Consider the following 8,899-nt stretch of genomic DNA (forward strand, 5'->3'; position numbering starts at 1 on the left):
CCATACTTACCAGCTGCTGTTGTTTTCTTTTCAGTCTGACACAGTGCTCTCTGGTGACATCTTTGGCTGAGACAGGAACTGCCAGGTACTCGTTTACTGGGCTTATTACACAGCCCAATAATTGTTTAGCAAAGGCTGCACGAACATCGTTAGCCCAATCAGTTTAAATTACCTATCCACACTCCTTTCCCTGCGCTCTGCAGCTTTAGAGCGGCCCGTCTGAGCTGAAAGGCTGCTTAGCCAATCACTGGTCAGGACCGTTGCTGCCACTCTGAAGCTGCAGCGCGCGGGACCAGGGAGGAAGCAGAGCACAGGAGAACACCAGGAATGTGGACAGGTAATGTAATCTGTTTGTTGAATTGTCAGCCATCGACCACACATCGCTATTACACGTAGCGATGATCGTTTTATCAGCTGTTTGTTGTCCCTATTACACGGAGCGATAATTGGCCGAATTGGGCTGATCCGGCCGATTATCGCTCCCTGTTATAGTGCCCTTACTACAAATAATATTAATACTTTAAGGGCTTACTCCAGGCTGGGGTGTTTTTTCATTGTACGGCCGGGGAGGGGGCGGATATAGAAGCCGCCGTTCCCTTACCTCCCTGGTTTCAGCAGACTCCGCTACGACCGCTAAACGTCACGTCTCAAGCCGCAGCTCAGACCAGGAAGCACCAGCCGGCCGGGAGAACGAGGCAGGGCGATCCGGGCCCCGCTGCTGGAATCGGGAAAGTAAGTGACCGGTGGCTTCTATATCCGCCCCCTCCCTGGCCGTACAATAAAAATGACCTCAGCCCGGAGTACCCCTTTAAGGTATCTCCTCCATATGTTTTTTATTTTCTCACTTCTCAAATGTTTGCCATTTATGATGAGCTGCTGCTCTGTTCTGTTTACAGCATTCATTATTTTCCCGTTCACTTGTTGTAGACCCACACGTACAACATGGAATATGTTTTGTCACCCAGTCTAGCATTTTTCTCAGGTCCAAAATATATCATTTTGCGAATCTGTGGAGGTCTGAACACCCAGATCCCCATCAATTATGACTCTATGACATGTAAAAGGTTTTCGGTATTGAAAATTGCCCTTCAATTTGTGTGATAATTTACTATAAAGAATTCAACATTTTTTTTTATACCTATGGACTCATCAGTGATACATCAGGCTGTACATTGTACGTTTTGGATCCCAGACAACTCCTATACCACTATTATATAATCCACCCATTCCCAACTTGACCAACCAAGAAGAACAGAAAATGTAAAAAAAAAAAAAAAAGCCAATGTTGAAGTAAGATAGTAGTCATAGAATAATATATATGCCAAAGTATAATAATAAAACCTAAACACCCACAGTAAATAGGGTTACATAGCTGTAAGTTCTCAGTGTTAAAATCAGAAAAAAGTAATATTCTAATGTCTTTACATTAAGTTGAGTGGGGAGAACAATAGCGGCATTCCTGTAACAAGGACCCTATTGGCATCTCATTACTGTTACAATAGAATGGAAATCCGGCATTTCTCTTGGTCCATTTGCTTCCCTGTGAATGTGGTATCTTCCCAGTAATTGACTTTGTCCCTTTTTCATTTATTTCTCTTCTTCTTCATTGTAGTCTTTTCCCCCCAGAGTCCCAGGTTAGAAGTTTTCCCTTTTGTAAAATGCTGACAGGTGCCTAATTGAATGATGAATGTCCCTTTATTACAATGTAATTGAACTGCCAGCCCTGTGATTGGTTTGCAGAGATCCTCCACTCCTCATCAGGCACTGCGGGGGGTTCTATTGCTGGCAAACTCTGGGCCCACACTCCATCTGTCTAATCATATTTCTCCCCCTTTTTGCAGTAAAGCAAGGGGGGGGAAGGAAGTCATAATATATTATGATAATTCAGTGTTATTCTGACAATGAGTATTTCCCATTGTTGTGTTCATGCCTATGGCACGGGGGAGATATTGTGCTGTCATGGTAAGCCTGACCTGACAGACCCTCGACGAAGATTAATGGCCTTTACCTGAGTGACAGAACGGGGGATTGTAGGTCATTCATCATAGTCTGACATATGTCATTCAATCAGACAGATACTTTACTATTGCCCTGCAAGCACTTCTCTTTTTTCTGGCGGTTAAGCAGGTTGTTTAATAAAATTGCAGAATTAAAGCTCATTCTTTGTAGAAAACCTGTCAGATGAAAATAAGAAAATCAATTCTGTATATGATATGTCCAACTAACTGACTGTGGCTCTGAATGGGATTTCTACTGCGCTGAAATTCAGCTGGTGTATGTATGGAAGGTGTGTATAAGGTGCAGTATTACTATTGTCTACTATTAAGGCGAATGTACCATTAGGTACTTTGCTTTTGTTTTTTTACTTTAATGGACCAGTGCCAGCGCAGCGATGCCGGTAATGTGGTCCTTTTTTTAACCGCTACCCTTTTCCCATGCATGGCACCGGTCTATTCCCGAGCACTGGCCTGGCATGAAGCACTGGGGACGGGCCCGATGGTCCCCAATGTCACAGAACCCCCTCCCCTCTGTGACGCAGCTCCATTGATTTTATTGGAACCACATCAGAGAGGGGAGATCATCACACTGAGGACTGGCAGGCCCATCCCCAGTGCTTCATGTTGGGCCTGTGCTCAGGAATAGACGTGTTGTGCGGGGGACCAGTTCAAAAAAAGGACTGCGCCACCGGTATCCTTGCACCGGCGCCGATCTATTCAGATAAAAAAACAAGAGCGATGTACGTGATGGTACATTCGTTTTAATGGTAGACTAGATAGACCAGGTGGTCTTTTTTTTCCAAAATTCTTCTATATTCCTAGTATCACAAGTATGGTAACCAATATGACCACCATTTGTATGGATGGACCTTATTTACATCATTGCCAGAATAAAAGTATATATATTTTTCAATATGAATTAAAAAAAACAACTCCTAAGCAAGAAAACAAACTGCTACCTATTCATCGCTATGAAACTTCTGCCAGACCAGGCCCATTATGCTTGTGCGCCCCTTTCCTCCCATCATTTATCGATTGTGCATCCCCAATCACCAAAAGGAGGTGGGGGGGGGGTGCAGCAAAGGGCAGATGATTTTTTTTCACCAGTTAAAATGACACAATCAGCCTTTTTTTGGCCACAGTCCTTGTGTCAAAAATGTGCCCAAACTTAGAATTAACAGAATTTTGTTGCATTTGTATTTTTAAATCTTTTAGTGTCAACCATTGGCTATAATATACTTTGCCAAAATAGAATATAAACTAAAATTAATCATGAACGAGTTTAAAAGTTATATTCCTTGCACAGTAAATGACTGGGAGTGCCTATGCAGAGAAAAATTGTGATGGAAGCCAGACCAGCGCTTAAGCCGTTTCATTCTGAGGATCAGTGATGGTCACCAACCAATCGGAAAATGATGGCAGAAATTAACCATATTATTGATTTTGTTGAAGAATTGTGGTGGGGATCCCCTATTTAATACATAGGGATGTCCAAGACCCCCATTTGTGCAATGCCATGGGAGGAGGTGAGTGAAAAAAAAATTACATACACTTACCTCCTTGGATCCCATGATGGCTGCAGTCCCCAACGTGCATTCGCTTCCAGATTCTGGGATGTGGTGTGGTAGGCCGGTTCAGCCATTCAGAGGCTCTAGCACTGTCTGGCCTCTGCCACTGAATGGCTATGCGGGCCTGCCACATCATGTTCTAGAACAAGGGACTAGAGCAGCAGAGTTGCAGTAGCAGCGCAGGAGCCAGGGAGCCAGGGAAGTAAGTCTATGTTATTTCTTACCACTCCTCCGCAGAAAGTCCACAAATAGTTGTTTTGCCTTGACAACCCCTTCAAGGTTCTCCTAGTTCTTTTCTTTTTTTTTTTAATTATTACAAATTTTATACCTAAATTTCCTTAATAGGCGCAAATGTTTTGGTCAAGAGGGAGAAACCTGTCACTTATTAGTTGGTGAATGGAGCCAGCAACTTCTCATGTATATCATGACACTGCCTCCTTTATCATGTAGCCATTACTTACCTTACCAATCTCTGATTCTGTTCCAATGATCTCTGCTTCCTGTCCCCGTTTTAACACACAGAAAACGTCCACTCCGCCAATCACTGGCTGACAAGACTTTGAAGTGATATCAGTGGAGACCTAGTGAGTGTAGGAATGGGATCAGCGGGTAAGCTACTATAAATATTATGTATAAAAACAGTATTTCAGTAGTTCTAATGACTTCTTAGCACATTTCCTCGATCTCCTATTACCTTGTTCTGCTCTAATTTCCCTTGTTATATCCAGTGGCCGATGAAAGTACCTGCTGCCTCCTGATTTCACACTTTGACGCTGAGCAGGTCCGGACTGAAGAAGCTTACGCACTGGGAAATCCATGCATGAAGAAAACATAGATTATGCTTTTACTTACATAATTCCCGACTCTTTAATCTTTTGCCCTGGCATATAAAAAACAACTTGCTATTGTCATGATTCTCCTTTCCCTTGTGACAAAAGATATTCCCTGTCTACTGGTTTATGAATTTGATGTTGAATTATTTTGACACATGCAAGGTAAAACAGCCTTTCAATCCTTTTACTTTGTGTAATTGGAATTTGGTGTAAGATATTGTGAAAGTAGGACACATTGAACCACACGCTGACCCTGGTCTCTTAAGGAATGTTAAAACCCTCCAAATTGGACGCCAAGGGTATTTTCATGAAAAGCACAACAATAGTAAAAAAAAGAAATATTAATAATAAAAAAATCTTCTATGGTGATCTAAGTTTGATTCTTAAATAATACAAACCCTGAAATGAAATTGTGTTATCACCATGCAAAACTATTTTGTAAGTCACATGATTTTGTTAGCCAATTACACAAAACATACATTTTTGGTGGGGTTTCTCTTTAGGCCATTGCCATCTAGTAGATGCAACTAAATTTACAAGTATATTGTTTTTATTTTTTGGGACTTATTGGGCTGTAGGGTTCCTCTCCATCTAATATATATATATATATATATATATATATATATATATATATATATATATACTGTATATACTTTTTCTAATGAAAATGTGTTTTGGAGAAAACATTGCAAAAAATGTATATGAAGCATGAAAAAAATTATAAATAAATAAAGAAAAAAAGAAAAAGCATATCATATTTAATGGGCAATGTCAGAGAGACATGTGAAAAGTTTTGATCAGTTGGGGTTGGGAGTGTTCAGACCATGACCATGATTGATCAGGCGAACAAGTCAGGATAAGCCGAAGGAGAACAAATTGGAGGGGGACGCCAGTCTTAAATTAGGCCCTCCCCCTTTTCCCTGGCTCGATTTCTGGTCGGCATGTGCCTCTTAGTGAATTCGGCTGGCCGGGTGCCCCGTGTACCAAATATACACCTGCTTCCAGCATGTGTAAATTTGGATCATGATAATCAGGTAAGACCTTCATAAATGCCCCCGATTGTGGGCAGGCTTCTACCGGCTTATTCCCCTGATCAGCTGTTGCCTGAACAGTCAGACCCAGACGGATCAAAATTTTGACATGTCTCTCTGACATGCCAATTTTTTTTTTCTTGACTGCTACTCTAGAAAACCTCACTCAACCACAGGGGTTTTTGTAACATCCTACTTCTTCCCTCCACCACTCCCTGGTCCCGAGCTAAGCTGACAGGCTGCTTCTGCTGGCAAGATATTCCTTCTGATTGGCATTTCTGCTGGTCTGTTTATACTCCTCAATCTCCTTCCCACATGTAGGGCAAGGTCTTACCATCTTTAAGGCCCAGTGCCTACATGCCAAAATTAATCCTCGACCAGTCATCACGCACGCACATTTATTTAATCAGGTCACTGCCTCTTCTGCCTTGCCTGAGTGTTGTTGCAGTTATACATTGCAAAGGTATGATATTATTGTCTCTACTATGTATCCTGACCTGTGTGTTTCTCAAACTTTTTTCTGCCTGATCCCTCCAGTACTATTCTTTCTGTCCTGCTGCTGACCCTGAACCCGCCCGAATTTCTATTTGTCACACCCTGTGCCTTTATCCCATCCCTAGATACTTTCCTTATTCCCCAGTGTACAATCTGGCCTACTTGCTAGACGTCCCTACCTCACTGCACAATGCCACACACTGGTAGTGTCTGAACACCCTGACACAACTCTAGGCCCCATATTACAGGAATGTTAATATTAGCTACAAATAATATACCCAGTGTAAAATTTGCAATGTAGAAAATTGAGAGGGGAATCAGGAGTAGATTGGAAATCAGTTTTTTTAAACTTATGTCATGGGTGCCTACATGCGGGGGAAACCCCATGTCACAACCTAGCATTTGTCTGTTGATAGATGTAATTAGGAAATCTATACATTGTACAATTTTTTTTACATATAAGAAGTGTCCTGTTCTCACTCCATGCTCTTCCTCCTCCTCACTAGAGTCTGGATGACATTGCCCCCTCTCCAAACAAGAACATTTATTACTTACATACTGGATACGTGAGAACTGTTAGACCAATTAAGGTCTAACAATTGTGACCCCCACCAGTTCCAACAAAGAAAAATTGCGTGTATGACTGTCACTCAATCAATGGTGACACAGTAGTTAATCCTCACAAATCATAAATAGTCATGAGAAAACTGATTCCGAACCAATAAGATTCATTCAGAAATTTTTTTTAAATTCAGCTTTGTTTGAATTCTATTTTTTAGCATTTGCTTTGGGTGAATCTAGTTGCCGAGTGGCCACAAACGTGAGCTGATACATGCAGGGGAGTATTTTTACACTATCTCATGAAGAGAGGAGCAGGGACTTCTGTTGTTTTGACAGGAATCCCTGCTCCTGTATAGTCAGCAGTAATGCTATGTATCATTGCTCACTGGTCTTTAAAAGCAGAAGTGGTGTTGCCACTTAAAGAAGAAGTCCAGCCTCCTCTCCTGTTTGTTTTTTGGGGATAAAATAACAAAGGGTATTAACTCATCTCTTCCTCTGCTTCTTCAGAGCAAGATTGCTGCTCTGGGACCCCTGTCATGTCATGACTCGGCCAATGGACTGGCCAGTCAGGGAAGGGGATGGGGTGCCTTTCCAGTCACTGATTGGCTGAGCAGGCTGTCCATCAGCCGGGGCAGGCATTTTCCCCAGAGTTGTGACGTCTGGTCCCGGATCTGGACAGGCATCGGGTTGGGGGCACGGGGAGAGGTAAGCAGTTCATTGTTACTCTCTCTCCTGCCATTGCCGCCTGTCAATACATAGCTGAGGCCAGACTTCTTTTACTTTGCTCCCAGTCCAAGGAATATTTATTGAACATACAAGTAAATGGTGACGCTAAATCTATTTTTATATGGTCTATTTTTTTTTAGAATACTTTTCTGCTCAAAAGCTAAAAAAAAACACATTTGAAAATACAATAAAAAGTTCTTATGAAAGACGTTTGAGTTTAGTAGAAGTCTTCATATGACTTTTATAAAACAAACATTGTGGGGGGAAAATGGTGCAACTTCCTGTTTTATACGTCTCACCCTTATAACACCCATAACTTGATCAAATAAAATACAATAAAAAATCAATGACTAAAATAACAAGCTAAAAATAAGAATGTGTATTGCAGATTCTCCAGCTATAATATCCTGCGACAAGGTTAATAGATGGAGCGCTGTTTAAACACAAATCGAAGGACATTTTATAATTCTGCTTTCTCGACAAAATGCGCAAATTGTGTCTTACATAACAAATCTGCAATCCATGTATCGTAAAGTGGATTTTATTGAAGGTAGAGTTAAAAATAATGGAATCCTGTTAATCACATTTATGAGACACATCGTGGAAATTCACCACATAGATAATGTAATGTGTGTAATAGGTATAGGTATAAGATTTTACTATATAGGAACAGAATGGCAGCCCTCCACAATATATACAGCGAAATAAAGATTAATATATTATTCAGGCATTTTGCAACTTTTCAGCCTTGCTTCATGGGGATTGTCTTAATGCAATACGCTTTGGATCACTGTTGATTGATATTTGGAATTACAGACCTACAGTATAATTTTGCAGAATTCATCATGGTACCCAGTTCCATTGGCCACCGTCCATGCTCAAACCATAATATTGCCCTCACTGTGTTCTTCATACTGTTCTCTTCCCATTGTAGTGGCACAAGTTCATCTTGGCTTCATCAGTCCAAATAAATCCACAATAACAGAATTTAAACATATAACTATCCTAAGATAATAATAAGAGAAATACTAAAAGGGCAAATTAGAAGGACCAAGTGCAGGGGCGTGACTAGAAATTGCTGGGCCCCATAGCAAATATTTGATTGGGCCCCCCCTTCCCGACTGGCCACTAAGCCATCAAGTGTAGTCATAACTACAAGCGTTCCTCAGGAGTACTTTCAGTTAAAGGGACATTTGCTTGGCCATCTGGTGCTGGAAATTATGACGGCTCAGGGGGCCCAGTGTATTGCATGGGTAGGCCAGGGCCGGTGTCAGCACAGGGCTTACCTGGGCAAGTGCCAAGGTGCACAGGTCCTCTCGGGGCCCAGAGAGGGAGAGGGGCCCAGTGCGCTAATGTTCAGCCTGTTCACTGTAGTGCAGGATGAGCGGGTTGAACATCAGAAGACACAAGAGACAGAGTAGGAACTGCACGAAGTGAGAAAAGGGTGAAGCTCCTGGTCACATGACCTGAAGGTCCTCAACCTTACAGTGTGGAGAGCAGCCAAGGAAGAAGAGGGAGATACGGGCAAAAATAATAACCAATCACATGAATAGGTTCCATCCACGGCTTGGTTAAAACGTAGAAAATTTATTTGAACATCACAAAAAACAAAACAAAACAAATAAATAAAAAACACGCCGACGCGTTGCTGGGTCAAAACCCCTTAATCATGGCTGCCATGATTAAGG

Source organism: Dendropsophus ebraccatus, chromosome 15 (genome assembly GCF_027789765.1).
Source record: "Dendropsophus ebraccatus isolate aDenEbr1 chromosome 15, aDenEbr1.pat, whole genome shotgun sequence".
Taxonomy (NCBI): domain Eukaryota; kingdom Metazoa; phylum Chordata; class Amphibia; order Anura; family Hylidae; genus Dendropsophus; species Dendropsophus ebraccatus.